At 44.6% G+C, this 18,994-nt stretch overlaps 1 protein-coding gene across 4 annotated transcripts in view; it reads right to left on the bottom strand.

Moving 5' to 3' along the window:
• The window catches only part of disp3 (dispatched RND transporter family member 3), a 501,267-nt gene that overhangs the window by 306,678 nt on the left and 175,595 nt on the right, over positions 1-18,994 (bottom strand). The window lies entirely within an intron of this gene.

Here is an 18,994-nt window from a genome sequence, read left to right as displayed (position 1 = left end):
GGTCAGTTTACTTTACTGAGCTAACCAGTAAAACAAAAATTCTTGTGCTGAAGCAATGAGCAGATAACTTGAATATAGATTCTGAGAATTGTTCCACTTCCTTTACAAGCTGTCCAATTACTTGTACCAATATTTGTAAACAGCATTAGTCATTATGAAAGCTGCTATCATTATCTAAATCAACAAAGGCTCCTCTATACATGCTTATTCAGAAGTTCAGCTTTAATTTCTCCTTGGAAATAAAAAAAACTAAATAATACACCTGAAATCCACATTAAATTCCTGTCCTAAGCAAGAGATTGAGAGCGGAGCTGGGAGATAAAAGAACGCGAGAAAGAGTGAGACTGAGTGAAGCCGGGAAGATAGAAGCCCACAAGGAAGAATGAGACTGAAAGCAGTGCTGGGCAATAAAAGAGTGCGAGAAAGAGTGAGATTCTGATTGGAGCCAGGGAGATAGAGCGTGAGATTGAGAGAGGAGCCGGGTGGTGCCGGTGGTTGGATCTCAGTTGTTTACCAGATTTCGAGAAAATCAAATATGACATCATAAAGAACTAGATGAATGATTGGTTGGTGAGCATTGTACTTATTTTTCTTGTTTTGTTTGTTTATCTTTAAACACAAGTTCAATTTACAGGTAACTGTAAGGCTACCTTTAAATCTGGGTAATTAAGAAATAAAAAAACTCTTAGCTCTAGGTGATACCACTTTTAATAAGCTCAGCAAATTGTAATACATATAGGAATTATTCTAAATTAATTCAGAAAGTAGTTAAACTCAATTAACTAAATAACATAACAATGAGCAGAAAGATGTTAAGTTGCAACTCTGGATTGTGGGAAATTCTGGAAGCCAAGGTGATCCTGAAGGAACACATCTATAGAAAGTGTAAGGATAGCGAGACTCCAGATCAAGATTAATGATCTGGAAGCCGAACTGCAGATATTGTGCAACATAAGGAAGGGAGATAAATACCTGGACACATTTATGGCACAGTGGCCTCAAGTGCCAAGGATCCTGGTTCAATTCTGGCCTTGGGTCACTGTATGGAGTTTGCATATTCCCCCATGTCTGCATGGATTTCATCCAGTAAGAAGTCTGACAACATCAGGTTCAAGTCCAACTCATTTATTTGATAGTAAACTCACAAGCTTCACTATCAAATAAATCGGTTGGACTTAAACCTGGTGTTGTCAGACTTCTTACTGTGTTTACCCCAGTCCAACACTGGCATCTCCACATCATGGATTTCATCCCACAGTCCAATGATGTGCAAGTTAGGTGGAGTAGCAAGTAAGGGCAAGCGAGTCCGGACGATAGCATCTGGGACTCACTAATGATATTTAAATAAACTTATGAATATTGAAATTGGTTTTGCACTCTTTATTAGCGTGAAGCTGATTTTGCTGGCAAAATGGAGCCGGTAATATTGCAAGAGGCAAGAAACCAGGTGTGAACCTGACGTTTTGTCTCTTGTCTGATCTTACTGACTCACCAGGCCACAACCAGTGTGACGAGCAAGTAAGATCACACCCTTGGAATTTTTTTTGTAGGGTTGCACCTGTAGGGCCTGATTTTACCATTTTGATTCTAAGTGCTGAATCAGATTTTACTAGGAAAACTGCTCTCAGGTGCCCATAAGCACTCAGCCTGTAAAAATCGCCAGTCTGAATTTTAAAAAAAATTGAAAAGGTTCCCCTGTTACATTGCTCCCGTGCCACAAAAAGTGGATAAAATGGCCTGGGAGCGATGGCCCTCACAGACATCGCCCCATCCTCACATCATAACCACGCACCCTTCCTCCCCGCTACCCAGAACGATCGCGACCCTCTGCCCCACTTCCCCTCACCAGAGATCCATTGGGCCTCCTTCCCCCACCCCCACCAGAGAATGATCAGTCCTCTCTCCAACCCCCTACCAGAGATACATCTGACCCGCCTCCCTCCTCCCTCATCACTCCCCCCTGTCAGAAAACCATCTGGCCTCCCCCACTGGAGAATGATCTGGCCTCCCTCCTCCCTCTCCCCCCCACTGGAGAATGATCTGGCCACCCGCCTCCTCCCACCAGAGAATTATCTGGTCTCCCTCCTCCCTCACCCCCCCACCGGAGAATGATCTGGCCTCCCTCCTCCCTCCACCCCCCACCAGAGAATGATCTGGCCTCTCCCCCTCCCCAACACTAGAGAACAAAGAGGCCTCCTTCCTCCCCCGTCATCAGAGAATGATCGGGCCTCCCTCCTCCACCACCCCCCCTGCCCCCAACAGAGATACATCTGGTCCATCTCCCTCCTCCTTCACCCCTCCCCCTCTAGAAAACCATCTGCCCCCCCGCTAGAAAACCACCTGCCCTCCTCCTCTCCCCTCCCCACCCCCAGCAGAAAATGATTGGCCTCCCTCCTCCCTCCACCAGAGAATGATTGGGCCTCCCTCCCATCCCCCCACCACCAGAGAATGAACGGGCCTCCATTCCATCCCTCCACCACCAGAGAATGATTGGGCCTCCCTCCTCCCACTCCTCCACCCCCACCAGAGAATGACTGGCCTCCCTCCTCCCTCTACCAGAAAATGATCGGGCCTCCCCCCCCCCCACCCCCTGCAGCCTCCCTCCTCCCCTTATCTCACCAGAGAACGATCTGGCCTGCCTCCCTCCCTTCACTACCGATTTGAGTTAGAGAGCCATTGGAAGCTCTGAACTTACCTCTTCAGAAGCTGCAGCATCCAAAACAGGGCTTTGCTAAGCGTGTCTGCTTCATGCCAAATCTGGATGGGCGAACACCATGGTAAAGGGGGAAATGCTGGTAAACTTGGGCGGGCAGCATATTAATTCAATTTAAAAGCATTTTGGGCCATGGTAAAGTGAGCATCTGCACGGACGTGGGCGCAGATCGCACTAATGCCTCACGCTTGACTTTACCAAGTTTTCACCCCCGGAAAAGGGCACGGTGCAATGGTAAAATCGGGCCCATTATGATTTTTTTGGAAAAATTCTCTCCAATGTGAAATTTATCTCATCGTTGTTTGTGGGCCCTTGCTGTGTAAAAATTATCTGTTGCTAGTCTATACAGTAACAGCACTTCAAAAGTATGACATAGGCTGTGGAGTGCTCTGTGATCCAAGTTCTTGCTTCCTTATTAATGCCCAATTCCAGGAATACAAGGATAAAGTGGCCATTTATTGGCACATGCACCTCAAAAGCAGCAAAACTGCATTTTATCCCAGCAGTGCAACTCTGGAATTTTATGGGAAACCGCCACCACATTATTAGGACAAATTTAGCTGACAGCCAATATCACCAAAATCATGTTATCTGATTATTATCACAATACTGATATGGGAGTTTGCTGTACAAAAAATAGTTACTGCACTTCATACTTCACAATAGAGTTACTATGTTGCAAATATGATTCAATAGCTGTAAATCAATTTGGGATGTCCTGAGATTGTGAGAAATAGTGGCTGCGATTCTCCCATCCTTTGTTCAATGGGCAAGTAGATTCTCATGTCGGCTGATTCACAAGGTTCGTGCATGCGTTCTTGTCCCAATAGCATCTCTCAGCACAGGATTTCCGTAGGCATCAGCTCCGTGCCAGGAATCAGCGGGGAGGCACCAAGATCATTTAAATATAATTTAAAATTAAATAGCTGGCCCAGGACTGAAGTCTCTGGGCTCATTAGCATCTTCTTGCACCCTCCCCCACAAGAGTGCTTCACCCCAGCAGGATTACATTAGCTCCCCATTAACAGAGAATTAGTGGCCCGACCCCGCTAGAGTGAAGAGGGGGGGAAAATCGGAACCTCTCCCCCAGAGGGTTGGGCTGTGGGGGTTGCCCCTATGTATTGGCACCTTGACAATGCCAGCCTAGGCCCCGACACTGCCCAAGGGGAAAAATGCCAATGCGCAGGGATGCTTTGGCACTGCCCAAATGGAAATGAGTCTGATGGGGCAGGGCCTGGTGGGGACGGGCCCACTGCCAGTCTGCAGTCCGGATCGGTGGGGGAAAGAGGGAGGCCAGTGATCGGGATGGGGAGGTCGGGACTGTGGGAGTGGGATTGGGACTCCTAAGCGGGTTGGCACTGTCGGGGTGGGGGGGAGGGGGTGGTGGGGAATCAGGTGGGAGGTTGGAGATCAGGGCAGGCCGGAGGTGGAGGCTTGGGACTGGCCCGAGAACGGACGGAGGGCCAGTGATCAGGTTGTGAGAGGGTGGAGGGCTGGCAATCCAGGAGTCATGGGACTCGCCAACGATTGATCTGGCCAGCAATTGGGAAGCCAGCAGACAAGAGCCACTGCGCATGTGCCAGTCCCGGTGCTGGCCTACTTAGCACTATAATGCCATTCGAGAATAGCCCCGCTCCCGCTGGTTTTTAATGATAAACATGCTAATGACTATTGCAATATACAGAGTGTGGGAGATTCTTCTCTGAACTCCAACTGAAAAATCAAGCAAGTTTCACGCAAATTCGACGCTTAGAATTTTTTCGGGAGAATTCTGGCCAGTATATAAATAGAAGCCTTTTCTTTTTAAATGTTCTATTTTATCCCTTTCCTTACAATAGTGAACACTGGTAAACTAAAGAACTTCCATTTTTATGTTCCTCAAGATGTCCCAAATCACCAGGGGCATTATCTGGAATTCAGCCAATTCTGTTCTGACATGCATAAATCAGAAGACTAAGGCAATATGGGATACTTTGGGAGTGAAATATCATGTGCCACAATTGAAGTGAGCACAAAATGAGCCATGTGTTCAGTCAGAGCAGCTCCAATGTTATATTGCCTCAGAATCAAACTGTCACTTCAGCTTTGATTCACTATGAATTCAGAGAAAGTATAAAAACACATATTAGTGTGCCAACCTAGGCACCACATAACAAAATGAATCCGTTTGTTTTAAGTGAAGTATATGAATATATTTCTTTCCAAATGAATGAGATCTATCAAATTATTTTCTAAGTCAAAGGACTTTAAATTGCTCCATTTAAAAACATAGCTGTCAAGTGTCCAGGCCGATTTAGGACAGCATCTTCCCTCGACAGAGAAAGAATATGGTCTTGAGGAGAAATCTACTCAATGAAATCTTTTTCTCATTGTTTCTAAAGGATCACAGATGGCAAGATCAGGGAGAGATTACATGAATGATCCTGGCCTTGTTTAATTTTTGGATCCATGCCATGTACTTTATAAAGCAAAACATCAAATTACTCCAAGAACAAATATATGGGGGAAGGGTGCGATATTCCAAATCCATCTGCCACAGGCATCAATCCTGTATGGCCAAAAACTCTCACGAGAGGGCCATAATGGGATTTGCACCAGTGAGATCTCAAATGAGGGGGCCTGTCTCTCCACTTTGAGATCAGGGCACCCTTTAAACTGATCTCTGTGGAGCTGGCCTTTAGGCCCCACCCCTTGGGTATGATGGTGACAGACACAACAATCCCTGCTTTTTTTTAATTGAACTGTCAAAAGATTTGGAGAGAAAACCAACCTGCTTCTCGGGGGAGAAATACGCCATTTTTCAGTCAGAACCTGACACTTTGGGGACCATTATCTGACCTCTTCAGACTGCTGGCAAGAATCCCGATGCCCCAGTGAATGGGGCAATGGCCGAAGTCAGGATTCCCAATGGGCGTGAGGGCTCATGGAATCCACCCAACCAACCCCATTGGCCTTGATTGGGTTTCTACTCAGGGCTGGTTGCAACCCAATAATTATGCACAAGTGAAAATTTGAATGTTATTAGCGGGTTTGACAGCAAATTCACCAACTTCTTGCCATTCACCTGGCCCACCAGCAATAGTGGTACTGGATGGGCTTTATTGTTGTTGTTGTCAATGAGCGAAGACATAGCATGCCAGACCCTGAAGGTTCGGGGAGCACCAGCAATCCTTCAGCAAAGAAGGGTATCCTTCCCGCCCTCACATCACACAAGCATGAGTGTAACCCAACCTCCTCTCAACTCCCCTTCCACCTCAGGCCCCCCACTCAGCAGCACCCCCCCGCGTCAGGCCAAGTTCCTTGGCAGTGCCAACAATGCACTTTCCTATGGCACTGACACCTTGTTCTGATATTGGGCCCTGAGGATACTTGAGAAGGTGGGTCCAGTGGCCATTTGCCCCTCTGCTGCTGCGAGGCATGGGTCTCTCAAGGGTCCTGGGGATTGGATGAATTTGAGCTGGGGGCAAGGGATTGACCTTGCCATTCTCCACTGGAATGGGGAAGTCGTGGCTGGACTACCTCTCCTAACCTTGAAGATCATCCTTTGCATGATGATTTCAGGCAGCCCTGTGATCAATATGTAACTGCCAACTCAATGGATTTCTATAATCCTCCAGCCACCTGTGCCTATTTTAATTTCCCTTTATGGTTGCATTCACCTCAAGTACCCCATTAATCCTGACCACAATGTTTACAGACTCTATGCTTGATTGACAGCTTCTGGTTTTACTTCCTCTTTTGCAAACCACAATCATTTTGAAGAAATCACTGGCTGTCAATCAGGGAGATAGTGGCATAGTGGTATTGTCGCTGGACTAGTAATCCAGAGACCTTAGGCTAATGCTCTCGGGACCCAGGTTCGAATCACTCTAGCAGGTGATGAATTTTGAATTCAATAAAAATTTGGAATTAAAAGACTAATGATGACCAGGAAACCATTATTTATTGTTGTGAACATCTAACTAGTTCACTAATGTTTTTCAGGGAAGGAAATCTGCTCAATGGTCCTTGTTAAGGCATGTGCCACATTATACATCACCTCATCATCACTTTGCGGATGCTGGACTGGTTTAGTCAGCCAGGTCTTGTATTAATTGTTTTCCATGAGCCAGCTCTGAAATCAACGAGATGAACCAAACCTTTGTGGCACTTGCAAGTGGTTGAGAATGTAGGCATCATGAGATTTCCCTAGATAGCACACATAAGCCTGAAAAATTTGTTTGATGTAATCACATAGCGATTTAACATGCAAGAGAAAACCTTCTATTCATTAATGCAGTTGGTTGCTCTCAAGGAGCTCTCAGCACCACGTCTGTACAGTCAATAGCCTCTTGTAATTATGGGAATCCTATGATTCAATCGAAACCTAATACACTGGCTTCCTGGCTCTCAAGATCTAAAGGGAATTTCACAAAATCATATGCTCTTCGAAAGAAGGCAGTTGTCACCTCCCAAATACACTTGTGTGTGGCCGACTGGGATATCTCGCACATGTGTCCAGTGGAGCCTGAAAGGAACCACTGGCAAAGAGTTTTTAGGGTCACTGTCACCTTAAATACTTCCAACATGGAATTACCTCCCAGTCCTTATGGGCACAAGACTTCATTGAGCACCTAGCATATATAATTAACCAACTCCCAGGACACCCTAAGACGCCTCTGGCATTGCCTCCTACTCATCTGCAGCTAGCCATAGCACCTATGATTTATCTGATTTCAGGTTAATGCTCGCCGTTGTACTGGCTTTTGATCATTAGCATTCTGCATGTTTCAAGGCTTTGCCTTGCTGCCTCTTGCTGCTCTGACTTTTGTTGTTTCTGGGCCACCTTGCTCCAGTTCCTTCTCAGCTGAACCATAGTCAGTGGAAAGGCAGGATTGTTTTGTGCAATTATCATGAAGGCCTGAGGCGATCTGTGAACAAATTGCAGCAATCCATTTAGTCAGTTTATTCTTTGACATTTTCACTCCAACCCTAATCATTTCAGTCAATAGGAAGCCCTATATCTAAGCATTAGTTTACCCTAGCCTCCCCCAACTCATCATTGTGAAGTCTATCCTGGAGGACCACAGATGAGTGGTCCTCTCATTCATACTTTCATCTGCACGGAGACATGCTGCATTAATCTGGCTAACGAAAGCTATGCCCCTCCACTGTCCCTCAAACACTGGTTCTAAAGAGGCAGATTGTTGCAGTCTTTCATCCATGCATCATCTAACTGCAACCTCCCTCCAGCCCTGCCTTGGTTAATAGAAAATGCCCTGCAGCACACAGTTGCTGATCTTGCTGAAATCTCGCTTGAATGAGAAGAATGAGTCATGGAGGAATTATTGGGGGGTTGGGCATGGAGAGGAGAACAGACTCATTATTATGTTCGCCCTATTGAATAGACCCATGTCATAAGCCATTTCTCCCACTTGGGTTTTAGCATTACATTTGGATATATTGTTAAGAAAAATAATGCACGTTACTTTTTAAAGATGTTCCATCAAACATTCCTTCTCCATTCACTTGCCAAAGTCCTCTATCATGCTTCATCAACACCACATTCTTATTTCTCTCTCTCATCACCCGTTGACCCTATTGCCTGCTCTCCCTCTTAAGCCCATAACTGTCAACATTTCCATGCCTCTCTGGACTGTAACCCTTCTTGTTATTGAAGCTATTTGTAACATGATTCTCCACCACCACCCGCATCCAGTACCCATCCATGACTCTACAACTACCACCCTACTAGATTAAACTTCCTCCTCTCACTGTCACTGTTCCTTATACTTCCCAGTACCCTCATTTAAATCCTCTCTGCTTCCAAGTATGTTCTCACCCTACCCTGGGTGAGAAGTGTGCCTTCCTCCCCTAGACACCCTCCTACTCTGCCTCAGACTGTCTGGCTTCCTTCCCTAGACACCTTCTCACCCTCCCCCAGACAGTCTGATTTCCTTCCCTGGATGCCCTTTCAGCCTGCCTCAATGACTTTTGCGCCTTTGCCTAGCCCAAGCTCCATACTTGTCCACTGATCTGCCTTCCATGTCCATCCTCCTTTACCTTTGCCCTAAAGATTCTATCCTACTTCTTTGCCATGGTCTGCACACCTTGGACAACTGACAGCACAGCTCAATCACAGCCTGTCATTGAAAAATATTCCTAAAAGAGAGTAAATTAGCAGTTACTAACTCAGAAGTCTGGGAAGATAACTACCTCACTTGGGGCACACCACTTACATGTAGTCATGAATTTGATGGCTCATATTTCTTGTTTATGAGTAACTTAATTAGGAGGGCGAATTTAATTCTGGTGTGTTGGTCTTTTAAGAGCATGCAAACACATGTGACATGCAAACACATGAAAAAGACTTTCTCTGCACTTGTAATTAGGGAACAGGACCTGCTTTAAACTTCTGAGAACTTAATTGTAAAGGTTCATCCAGTGATCGAAGTTCTGAATTTTAGCCTCTGCAGAATCAAGTTCCCGTGCCCACCTTTCTTTCTGCTCCAACCAGGACTTAGGGGATGCTTACCAATTTTGATCATAATTTTAGAATTTGGCTGAAGCAGAGTCTAGAGGTTTATTCAGAGATACTGCTCATACTCCAAAGCAGCACAGTTGTGACTGATGTTTACAGAGGGAAACAATAACTCAGAATAAATCCACTGATGTGCTATATATTGAACACAGGAGGTGGAATCTTCTCATTTCCCTTCTGTGTTTGCCCAACAAAGGACACAGAATAGACCTTCCATCAGTAGTAATTTGGAGTCCCTTTGTCCCAAATTGTGTATTTTGAGTTTCTGATTACATCTTGTTAGAATTTGAGAAGATGCATTTTTATAGATCTCATCAGTGATGAAATAAGTATTCAGGAAATCACAATTATATAAAAATATTCTTCACTAATAATTAATAGAGAGGCATTTCCACAGAACACTGGATACCTTGCATCTCTTTGATGAAGTGCAGAATGCAAAACCAACAGATTGATATAAAGTAAGTAACATAATGAATTTGTGCCCCCAAGACTTGCAATTTTGAAATTCAGGTCAATATCTATCCATCCATCCATTAAAATGTTTGGCCAAAATACCATGCAAAACTCAAGAATTTCCCAGTTGGTGAATTTCCATTTTAAAGACTCAGCGAGGTAGCTTTAAAAAACTCTAATGAATTAAGATGACTTATTGTTTTATCTGCTTCTGTATAGCGATATAGCAAAATAATGTGCATAGCGGTTATAATGGCCATGAAGGGCTTGGGGGAATTGTCAATAGCTCTCCCATGGGCTTTGTGGAGTACAAACTCCCTGACTGAGAGAGCAAAAACTTACCCAATGGGAAGTGAGCAACTGGGAGTTAAAACCCATTGCATCAACCCAGACCGATATTCTGTAGGTCTGCAAGTATTGACTCATATGCTGTAAGCCATGGGTGCAGCTCTTTCTTATGTTATCATTAAAAGATTTTTGGTGATGGAAGACTGCGCTGGTGGAATTATTACAACAGCCAAGGAATGTAAATTATAGGATGTTCATCATTTTTATTCAATTGGTATTCAATTTCAAAAGATGATTATATTCAGGAGACATTAAAAAAAAAATCAATGTGCTTCTAGACTGTTGGCAATATGCTATTTATTGCACAACCAGTGATGGTGAGACTTGAATTCTCACCCTGTCTACCATTAGTCTCGTACTTGAATCATTATGCTACCATATCCTAGAATATTGACTGCGCAGAAGCAGTCAAATTGCTTTCATATAGCTCTTAAATTGATTTATTCCCTTCAGAAGTTGAATGGTTAGCTCCTGACTCTATACTTTGGTTTCAAATGCAAAAAAAAGTGACAATAAAGAGGACGATTTTACTATTTTCATTCTAAGTGCTGAATCTGGGCACAATTCAATCCGACTTAAAAACCTGTTCTCAGGCACCCCCATATGCACTCAGCCTGTAAAAAAAACACAAGTCGGAATTACACTATAGGCAGGACTTATCACGCTCAAAATGCTGCTGCTCCACTGTAGCCTTCAACTGCGCATGTGCAGTAAAAAAAATTTGAAAAACGCTCCTGAACCGCAAAAAGTGGATAAAGTGACCCAGGAGTGATGGCCCCTACAGATATCACCCCCTCCTCATAACATAACTGTCCCCCTATCCACCCACCCTCCCCCCACTATCCAGACTGATCACAATCCCCTGCCCCCTTTGCACCCCACCCGATTGCCTGCAGAGTGGCAATGGTCCCCCCATTCTGCCCCACTGATCACCACAGAGTGGCAGCAGACCCCCCTACCCCTGCCACCCCCCCACCACCCTCCACCCCAAAGAAAGGTCTGGCCCCCTCCTCCCACCCCCAACCAGAGAGCGATCTGGTCTCCTCCTCCAAATCCCCCTCCCCCACCCACCAGAGAATGATCTGGCCCTCCCTCCTCCCCCCCACCCCCGAGAATGCTCTATCCCTCTCTCCTTCCACCCCCCCACCCCCGAGAATGCTCTATCCCTCTCTCCTTCCACCCCACCCCCAAGAATGCTCTATCCCTCTCTCCTTCCAACCCCCCGCCAAAAAACTACCTGGCCTCCCTCCCCCACCCCACCAGAGAATGATCAGGCCTCCCTCCTCCCCAATCCCTAACAGAGAGCGATCTGGCCTCCTCCTGCCCCTCAACCAGAGAACCACCTAGACTCCTCCTCCCTCTCAACCAGAGAACCATCTGGCCTCCTCCTCCCCCTCAACCAGAGAACCATCTGGCCTCCCTCCCCTCCCACCAGAGATGATCTGACCCTCCCTCCTGCCCCACCACAGAGAACCATCTGGCCTGCCCCCCAATCAGAGCGTGATCTGGTTCTCCTCTTCCCCTCCACCCCACACCAGAGAACGATCGGGCCTCCTTCCCTCCCCCAACCAGAGATACATCTGACCCGCCTCCTCCTCCCTCCCCTCTACCAGAGAATGATCTGGCCCATCTCCCTCCCTCTCCTCCCTACCGTGATCTGAGACAGAGAGCTGCTGGAAGCTTTGAATTATCTCTTCAGAAACGGAAGCGCCCAAAACAAACCTTTGCCGAGCATGTCTATTTCGTGCTGAATCTGGACGGGCAAATGTGATGGTAAACGGGGGAAATGCAGATAAGATTGGGCATCCAGCTCATCAAGTCAATTTAAATGCATTTGCATGCATTTAAATTGACATCATGCCCATTTTGGGCACGGTGCCAATTGCAGCCATTTTCGGACCTTGGTAAAGTGGGAATGTGTGTGGATGTGGGCACAGATCGTGCTAATTGCCTCACATCCAATTTTACCATGCTTTTGTGCCCAGAAACAGGTGCAATGCAATGGTAAAATCACCCCCAAAGTGCTGATTTCTTATTAACTTGCACTTACAGTTTGGAAATACAGTTTAAATGAATTTCACATGTCTCCAAAAAGCACTTAAAAATTCTTAAACTATATTTGTAGTTTCATAAACATTTAGTTGGCAAGTTTCATTTTTAATTAATTTTGAACCTACTAACTTGGCACACACCAAAATAATGGAGTTTGACACTTCAGTCTTCAAGGGAGGTGACTAAGATAGTCCTTCATATATAAGCAAACTATAAAAATGGAAAATCTGAAACATTAAAAGAAACAATGGCAATAGCTCAATGAAACACAAGCTCAAACTGAATGGGCAATATTAGGAAACCCCCTTCAAAAAAAGAGCTATCAACATATAGAAAGAACTGTGCAGAGCAATGAAGATAGACATTGTAGAAATTTTTACGTAAGAGTTGGATGGTGTGATGTGCAGGGGCTTTTTTTTATTCACTTACAGCTATCGTTGGGAAGGTGGAGGTGTGCTGCCTCTTGAATCACTGCAGTCCCTGAGGTCACCCACAATGCTATTAGGGAGCGTTCCAGGATTTTAACCCAGTGACAGCTTATTTTACCATCTTGTTCTTTTAACTGTTCTTAGGTTTTATAATCACTGACATTTGTTCTCTGGTTCTTATTTTTTAGCACATTTTCAGCTGCTACTTGCTACAGGCATAGATTTGCGCATAATTTATCCAGTTAAAGTCTGTTGCACCAGCTGTTCCTCTTATACGAGTATAAAATGGACCAATCCATTCATACTCAGATAGCTTTAAAAATCTGATCAATTTTGTCAGGACTGTTGTTGGTAAAAATATTATACACAATGATGAATCCTTCCCCCACCCTAACTGATACAGCTAATAGACATCAATGATAATTTGGGTATGAACAGAGGATGGAATTTTCTGTTCTTAGTCAATAAGACTGCTGTTGGGCACAAGTGATAGCAAATGTAGCCAACATCACAGTCATTGTTCAGTTAGAGGAGGAACTATGGCTTTCTCTTTAAATCATTATTTCCCATTGCAATCATAAAACATGTCTCTCTCAGGCCCATGTGTTTTGTGTAAAGGTACAGATAGCCAGGATGCAAGAATAAACATGATTATATTTCTCATTAAAGAATACGTTAATTTTATCATAGTTCTGGGCCTTTCGATTAACTGATATTGATGGAAAGACTCTGAAAGAATTTATCTTCAGCAGTGGAACAGACAAACAGTTTCTGGACCTGAGCCTCCAGACTTGCCTCAATGAAATGTCAACATTCAGTCCGGTGATCACACCTTCTCTTAAGAGATCTCAACATTTACTGCTATAACGCATACTTCAAGTCAAGCAAGGGCTTTGAGGGATATCAAAGCAAAACGTGATCCATGACAAATTGTGACAACAATTTACAGACATCCAGAATTCAAGTAATGACCATCCAGAGCCTGTAAATGGTGGCAGCATTCGTGCCATCCACTACGATAATCTGGAGATGCTGTGGACGAGTTTAAAATTTGTCACCCCAAACCTAAGTATAGAGACTGCACCTTCTCTCATTCTTTTCCCACCGTGCTAGGACACTGATTTCTTGCTAGGGAATGGGTCTACAGAGCTAGACCATATTTCAATAAACCCCAAATGGGAATCCTCATATTCATAACTGCAGTGAGTGGTCAGATTCAAGTGATTGCATGGTAATTTTCAATTTGCCGCACACTATAGAAAAAGCTTGCTTCTCTTATATACGTGAAATTGAAACGGGCAGGGAGGAAATTCTCCAGTCTCGTGCGCTCATGCAGGGGTTGTACAGGACCAGAGAATCATGGGAAAGAGCCAAAGTGAGTTCAGTGACATGGAGAACCCCCTCTGGGATTCTCCCTGCCCTGAGCATCGACATAATCTAATTCCCGCCTAGCAAGGGTGGGAACTAGAAAAGCACATTTAAATCATCATTTAAAAATGCTGGCCATGATTCTCCTGATAAAAATCTAAGTCCTGTCATCAGCAGGAAAACCAGTGGCAAGGAGAGTTGTGCCTGCTGCTTCTTTGGCTGAAAACAACCTCCAGTTCAGGCATGCTTTTCTGGCGTAAGAGATCAAAAAAGACCCACTATGACAAAAAAAGCAGTTCGACTGTGCAAATGGTCTTTCACAGAAGGCCTTCAGATCAGAGAGGATGCATGCTTAAAACTGCAATTAAAAATGGCAGCAGATAAATAGAAGTGCTTCCTCATACTTAATCAATTGTGTAGGGAAATAAAAACAAACAAAGCCTACTGTGAAATAGTCTGACCTGTCATTCAAGAGGCTAGTAAAAGGCACTGGAGTGTGAAAGTGAATGTAAACAAGTTATTCTAAAACATTTAAGCTTCTCAACATGGCCAGAGGCTTGAAAAAGTTAAAGGAAAATGAGATTATATGTGAAACAAGCAGTTCAAATTTTCCAGTACATCAAAAGCAAGACTTTCACCTTCATCTGACAGATCTTTGAACTTGACATGTTGGGAGCCAATATTCAAATGGACAAGATTCTGTATCATCTGGGGGCAATTCTTCTGGCCTGCTGCGCTGCTCAAATAATGCAGTGGGCTGGGAGATATGAATAGGGGACCTGTAATGGGATTTGCGACCGGCATCCAGCCAAGTGCAACTCTCCAGGACAATTTTGTTTTAACAGAATTAGCTTTGCACCAGAACACAATATGGAAATCTGAACTTCCATATCATTAATGAACTTGGGACAGTATCCTTACAAATGTCTCCCAGCCCGCCGGGAGAGATTCCCACCAGCGGGTATTAAAGCTGGTCCCCATCAAAGGCAACCAGGCTTGATCACCCCGCTGCTGGGGGCAGAGGCTATTAAGGCTCCCGGAATGGTCGGGGGTGAGACCCCTTGGGCAATGCCAATTGGGCAGTGCAAAGGGGGTGGGGCTTGAGGGCAGCAAGGTCAATCGGTGGTAGTGGGTGGAATCCTGGGCACTCTGCATTAGGGGTTGGTGGGATTGGGAGGGAGGCATTCGGGGCTGGGGATGGGGGTCCTGCTGGACATGGAGAAGGAGCGATCAGAACTGGGCATGTGGGGGTTGGGGATTAGGGGCAGGGGTCATGGAGGCCACCAATTGAAGGAGATGGGGTTGGCCTCGGGAAGCAGTCAGAAAGCTGGTCATCAAGAGGCCAGCGATAGGGGTGAGGAGTGGGGAGCTCAGGCTACCCACTGACAGAATAGCATATGCACAGTGACCCATTCAGTGCGTTGACGCCAGCCTCTTCAGTGGGTTCAGGCTCCCTTCCCCAATACTTGAGTGAATCATGTTAGGGACTCTGTCCCGGAGATTTATTTCACTCAGCTCACCCAGAAATCAGGCAAGAACAACTCCCCTCTTTCTGCCGTTGGGCACTTAGTTTTTATTGGGGGAGTCAGCCCCCCCCCCGCACCCATATGTCAATACCAAAGTTATTTTAATGTCTTATCATTGGGTGAAGTGGCAAGGTTGGCTGTAGATTCATAGAAAGTAATAGCAAAGTAGGCAGCTATTCTGCACATCAGCTGTATGCCACCTGAAAGGGAATCATTTTTCAGCCTTGTATATGATGGCTCTTCTAATGGATAACCATGCTTTGTATGTTTTAGAAGTTTTCTGCCTCTACCCCCAGCCCTAAACCCCACTGTCAGGCTCAACTAATTTCCCCTAAAATTCTTCTTTATTTCATCAGCCATTCGCTTTTAATCTATACACCCTGGTGACTGCTCTGCTTTTACAAATAGGTCCTTTCATATCCAATGTACCAAAGGCCCCTCATAATTTTATGCACTTCAGTGAAATCTTCCCTCAGCGTCCTCTTGCTCAGAGATAAAAACAAAAGTATTTCCAATCTTCAAGCTTGACAGAGAGAGTAAAGGAGTGTTAAGAATGGAGGTTACAGTGAGAAGCTCTAAAGGCAAGAAAAAAATGCCAATTTAAAAAAAGATTATTAGAAAAGACTTGTGCTTTCTAGGAAGGGTCAAAGACTTGGTAAAAAAGACTACAGTGTTAAAAAACTGGGGCCAGACCGAACAGATGTGGTGAAAAGAGGAAATAGTATTTTTTATTAGTATCTTTCGGTATTTTAATTCTAATCAAAAAAGTCAATTCAAATTAAGTCCAGTCATGGTCCCTACATAAGGGACAAACAAGATCCAAGCTGACAATACAAGACAAGATATTGCATCCCATCTTGGGCTTGATCAAACAAGATCCAAGTTGACAGGATGAGGCATTGTACTCCTTTCCAAGCTTGATCTAAGCTTCATCTTACCCAAAAAATTGAAATGGCTTTGAAAAAATTGCATCAGGCAAAGTCTTAGTTTAACCTTACTGGCTATCCTGTTCCTAGCTGATTGTGGCAGGCGAAGCAGACCAGGAGACTCGCAATGGGTTTGATGCCCTAGAAGAATCCTATTTTGGCCTTCACAAACAATTCAATGGGCCATCATGAATCCCACCTGGGGCTACCAACCTCAAATAATCAGCCCCACTGTGTCGGCTTTAAGCCAGATTCTCTTGCTCCTGGGATTTCCCAACCCTCAGGGGTAGCGGAAACCTGGTGCCAATCACTACTGGTTTCCAAACATGAAAACCAGTCATGATTGCCACACTTGGGGACTGGGAGGTAATTGAATCCCCTAGATGGTCAGGAAAATGTCTAAGTAGTGTCCTGGCACTGTCCCTGGCATCACTAACTAGATTGGCAATGTCTGGTGGAGATTGGTGGGGGCTTGTAGGAATTCCTCAGAGATCTAAGTATTATGCTGGCTTTTATGTGGAAGACTTCTCTTTATTAATTGCAGTTCAGCAAATACAAAGAACTCACAGAGCCCCCTGGTTGAAGATGTACTTCTATTGCCCAGGCCTGGTCCACGTGCGTGGGAGAATAGTTTGGGGCAGCCCAAACAATGCTAAATTGCATTGTTATCAGTAGTATAATTGTAGTTTTCTCAGAAATCGTCTACCCTACTCTGTTCATCCTAACTGGATGAGCCAATCATTTTAGTACGAGTCATTTACCTTGGCTAATAACATTCCACCTTCTGACAGTGAAAGAATACATAGGTTCGTAAAGTCCGGAGGTTTTCGCCTACTGTCTCTGGCAATCCACTATGTAAATCCGGTAAGTTCTCTCCCACTGTCTCCTGGCAACTCAAAATATATAATTCCACAGAGTTCAAAAGTTTATTTCCCATTGCTTTCATCAGGAAAAATTGTATTACTTTATTCATTCTACTCTCTAGGAAGCTTGTATAAAACATACGAATAAAAACTGTGTTCTGTGGCTGTATTGTTTTTAAAAAATGTTGTTTGGCTTACTCAGCTTTTATCCCACCTTGCCTTGGGGCAGTCTGTAGTTGGCAAAGGTGTACATTTTAATACATTTTTCAGAAATACATGTTTAAATTTTCTAACAGTGGTTATATGTGAAGAAAGTTATCTCGAATTGCAACGGGATCTTGATCAATTGGGCCAGTGGGCTGACGAATGGCAGATGGAGTTTAATTTAGACAAATGCGAGGTGATGCATTTTGGTAGATTGAACCAGGCCAAGACTTACTCAGTTAATGGTAGGGCGTTGGGAAGAGTTACAGAACAAAGAGATCTCGGGATACATGTTCATAACTCCTTGAAAGTGGAGTCACAGGTGGACAGAGTGGTGAAGAAGGCATTCAGCATGCTTGGTTTCATCGGCCAGAACACTGAATATAGGAGTTGGGACATCTTGTTGAAGTTGTACAAAACATTGGTAAAACCACACTTGGCACACAATTGGCACCATACTGTGTGCAAAAATCCATACTTGGCACCATACTGTGCAATTCTGGTCACCCTATTATAGAAAGGATATTATTAAACTAGAAAGAGAGCAGAAAAGATTTACTAGGATGCTACTGGAACTTCATGGATTGAGTTAATAAGGAGAAGCTGAATAGACTGGGACATTTTTCCTCTGGAGCATAGGAGACTGAGGGGTGACCTTTTTGAGGTCTATAAAATAATGAGGGGCATAGATAAGGTAGATAATATCTTTTCCCACAGGTAGGGGAGTCTAAAACTAGAGGCATAGATTTAAGGTGAGAGGGGAGAGATACAAAAGTGTCCAGAGGGGCAATTTTTTCACACAGAGGGTGGTGTGTGTCTGGGACAAGCTGCAAGAGGTAGTGGTAGAGGCGGGTACAATTTTATCTTTTGAAAAACATAGACACTTGCATGGGTACGATGGGTATAGAGGGATATGGGCCAAATGCAGGCAACTGGGATTAGCTTAGGGGTTTTAAAAAAAAGGTGGCATGGACAAGTTGGGCCAAAGGGCTGTCTCCATGCTATAAACCTCTATGACTCTATGTGTTTCTACACAAATAGTATGTCTATAACTTTAGGTGCTTTGTACTTTTACTGCGCTACATTCACTGTAATTTTACTTTACGATAGTCACTCTAACTTAGTTAATCTTAATCTATTAATCTTTTAGTCCCAGGTTATCCTAAATTCCTCCAACAGGGCTTGAAGGTGCAGCCTAAAGTTTCTGGGGGGGTTAGGATGAGATGGGGGGAGGGTCCTTTGATTACTCCATCATGGAAAGTTGCACACTTGGGATGAGGTTCTGGTACCTGTAAGTGGGGGAAAGGTGTGGTCTGATGTCATGAAGTGTGGGTATGGTGTTAGCTGGCAGGTGGTTCTGGGGCAGGGGGTATAAATTGTCTGGAGATTGGGATGCCCTTCGATCTTTGAGAAGCCAGCCTTCCTGACATCTTCAGATCCCCACTCCAAAAGAAATTCTAAGGGTGGGAGAATTCTCCCCAGGCTCAAAGATCATAACAATCCTCCCAGCGGGAATCTCACTAGTTTTTCTGCTGGGGACAACACTTTGAGGGAGAATCATGAGCCTGTGTCCGCCGTCCACAGGTGTGG

The sequence above is a fragment of the Carcharhinus amblyrhynchos genome, chromosome 30 (genome assembly GCF_965287045.1).
Source record: "Carcharhinus amblyrhynchos chromosome 30, sCarAmb.v2.hapA, whole genome shotgun sequence".
Classification (NCBI taxonomy): Eukaryota; Metazoa; Chordata; class Chondrichthyes; order Carcharhiniformes; family Carcharhinidae; genus Carcharhinus; species Carcharhinus amblyrhynchos.
The sequence above is the reverse complement of the archived record's forward strand: the minus strand, read 5'-3'. Positions and strand labels throughout refer to the sequence as shown.